Here is a 3,621-nt window from a genome sequence, read left to right as displayed (position 1 = left end):
GGGTCGCCTAAGACCACCAGAAAACACATATTGAATATATAATTACATATTGTTTTTGTGATTAATCACTATGCTTTAATTATGTTCAATTTGTAACAATGAAAATACATCCTGCGTATCAGATATTTACATTGTAATTCGTAACAGTAGCAACATTACAGTTATGAAGTAGCAACGAAAATGATTTTATGGTCGGGGGGTCACCACAACATGAGGAACTGTATTAAAGGGTCGAGGCATTAAGAAGGTTGAGAACCACTGCTTTAGATGAAAAATGCCAGATTAGGGACACCAGGGTTGTGCATGCACAGAGGAGGAGACTGAGGATGTGGTGAGAAGGCAGCCATTTTTAAAATATTAAATCTTTATTGTTGAAAGTAGTACAAATGTCTTTTTCCCCCCTTTGTCCCCTTCTAGCTCACCCCACCCCCCACCACAGGCCTTCACCACCCTATTGACTGTGTCCATGGGTTATGCATATATATATATGCATATAAATTCTTTGGTTGATCTCTTCCCACCCATCCACCCACCCTCGCCTGCCTTCCCTCTAAGATTCTGCAGTCTGTTCTATGCTTCTGTGTCTCTGGATCTGTTTTGTTCATCAGTTTATTTTGTTCATTAGATTCCACATATGAGTGAGATCATGTGATACTTGTCTTTCTCTGACTGGCTTATTTCGCTTAGCATAATACTCTCTAGGTCTCTCCATGCTGTCTCACAGGGTAAGAGACCCTTCTTTTTTACTGCTGCCTAGTATTCCCTGGTGTAAATGTGCCACAGCTTTATCTGCTGATGGGCACTTGGGCTGTTTCCAGATCTTAGCTGTTGTAAAGTGTGCTGCCATGAGCATAAGGGTGCATACATTCTTTCTGATTGGTGTTTCCGGTTTCTTAGGATATATTTCTATTTCTGTTTAGATGTTTGACCCAGGGACCACTGGGTCAAAAAGCAGTTCCATATTTAATTTTTTGAGGAAACTCCATACTGGGTTTTTTTAAAAAATGTTTTTGTTAATTTTTAGAGAGGAAAAGAGAGGGATAGAGAGATAGAAACATCGATGAGATGAGAAACATCATCCATCGGCTGCCCCCTACTGGGGGTTGAGCCTGCAACCCAGGCATGTGCCCGGACTAGGAATCGAACCTGTGACCTCTTGGTTCCTGGGTTAATGCTCAACCACTGAACTACATCGGCTGGGCTCCATAAAGGCTGTTTTCCATAATGGCTGCACCAGTCTGCATTCCCACCAGCAGTGTACTAGGATTCCCTTTTCTCCACATCCTCACCAACACTTGTCGTTTATTGATTTGATGATGATAGCCATTCTGACAAGTGTGAAGTGGTACCTCATTGCCGATTTAATTTGCATCTCTCTGTGATCAGTGAGTGACTTGGAGCATTTTTTCATAGGTCTCTTGGTCATCTGCAGTCCACTTTGGGGAAGTGTCTAAGCCACCCCGTCTGTGGCATTTTGTTATGGCAGCCCAAACAAATTAATAGTCATCATCATTGGCCTTTGCCATTTTCTGACACTAATAATAAAAATAAAGGTTAACCTTTATTACCAAAATATATATATTATATGCTGGATTAAAATCGCCATAAGGCAAATTGAGTCAAGTGGAACCCCACTTATAGGCTGACGACAAGCTGAGATCGTAACTCACCTACTGTCTGAAATAACTAAGTCCCACCACATAAAATGGACACTTGATGAGGCAAAGAAAGATGTGGAGAGTGTTGTTTCTGAGAAGGAAAGGTATCTAAGAACAGGCACCTAAGGAAAGGAAAGCTGAGTACGTTTACATGGAGGCTCTGTCAGAGAAAGTAAGAATTTGGAGAGGGGTGACAAGCTGAAAGGAATAGTATCTAGGCCCAAGCAGTAATGATTCTCCTGTTCATTTTCCAATGTGATGTATAAAAGTTAAAAATGATATTCTTTACTGTGCTGAAAATACACAACAGAAAACTGACCATCTCAGCCATTAAAATTAAAAAAAAATTTATTGATATTTGAGAGAGCGAGAAGAGAGAAACAGAGACTGCCTCCTGCACACCCCCTACTAGGGACCAAGTCTGCAACCCGGGCATGTGCCTTGATCAGAATCAAAATAAGAATTGCACCAGCAACCTCTCTGTCAGGGGATGAAGCCCAACCAAGTGAGCCCGCTGGCAGGGCCATCTTAGCCATATTTAAGTGTACAGTCCAGTAGGGCTACGTATTCACATTGTTGTGATACAGATCTCCAGAACATTTTCATCTTGCAAATCTGAAATTATACCCATTGAACAATCCCCTTTCCACCTCCCCCAGCCCCTGACAACCTCTACTCTACTTTCTGTCTTAGAAATTTGACTGCTTTAGATACCTTGGAAGTGGAACAACACTGGCATTTGTCTTTTTGTGACTGGCTTATTTCACGTCGCTTAAGGTCTTCAAGGTCATCCAAGTTGTAGCGTGTGTCAGAATTTCCTTCCTTTAAAGGCGAAATAATAATCTATGTATGCATATACACCTAGTGTATCTGTCAGTGGACACTTGAGTTGCTTCTACCTCTTGGCTATCGTAATGCTGCTATACATATGGGTCTCTTCATATATCTGCTTGCAGTGCTTTTGTGTATGCACCCAGAAGTGCAATTGCTGAATCATATGGTGATTCTGTTTTTAATTCATTTAAGAACCTCCATATTGTCTCTCACAACAGTAGCTCCATTTAACAGCCCACCAACAACAGTACAAAAGAGTTCTAATTTCTCCATAGTCTCGTCAAAACTATTTTTCTGGTTTACTTTTTTCTTTTGGATAAAAATATATAGTATACTGTTGAATTCCACATATATATATGTTAAAAAATAAGCAAACTAATCTGTGGTCATAGAAATCACCAAAAGGTGATTATCTTAGGGAAAGAGTGGAGATTAGAGACTAGAAAAGAACATGGTCTTTGCCAGCAAGGTCCTGTTTCCCAGTCTTGGTGCCACAACATGAATGTGTCCACTCTGTGGAAATTCAGAGCTGTGCACATGTGTAATTTTATGGATCTTGTTCTAACTCTACAGACCAGGTAGAAAGCGACTGCGGTAGTTCGGATGAAAGGTGGTAGGTTCAGACTTGGGTAAGAATAGGTAGCAGGTGAAGACCAGATCTACAAAGTGACATGATTTTGTTGTTTCTGCTTTTGCAGTCTAGTAAGTCTAATAAAATCATCACCAAACTTAATGTCAAAACTAAGCATTTGCTGGAAAGAGATAATAGATTTGAATAGAGTTATAAATACTTAAGAGTAAATGCAAGTAATTTCCAGATACATTAGAATTGAAAACTTTTGCATTTGACAGCACAACTACATTCAGGACACACTTAAGATCCAACCAAACTAAGAGCATAGAAATACAAGGCCTTCAGTAAACATTTACCCTTCTTCATAGAAAGCAAAGTACACGTGAAATAACACACTATTTAAACTGTGCACTCACATGGGGGTACCATACCTTGGAAGATCAACAGTTCAAATTATCTGCTGCTACAAGCCTTTTATAAGTTGTCTTACTGTCACTTAAGTAGGAAATGTCCTTCTATTCTGATTCTCACTTAAACAAGAAATTTCCTTCTAAC

Source organism: Myotis yumanensis, unplaced genomic scaffold (genome assembly GCF_028538775.1).
Source record: "Myotis yumanensis isolate MYYU_CA2020_CCGP unplaced genomic scaffold, mMyoYum1.0.hap1 SCAF_13, whole genome shotgun sequence".
NCBI classification, from domain to species: domain Eukaryota; kingdom Metazoa; phylum Chordata; class Mammalia; order Chiroptera; family Vespertilionidae; genus Myotis; species Myotis yumanensis.
Note: the sequence above shows the minus strand (reverse complement) of the source record.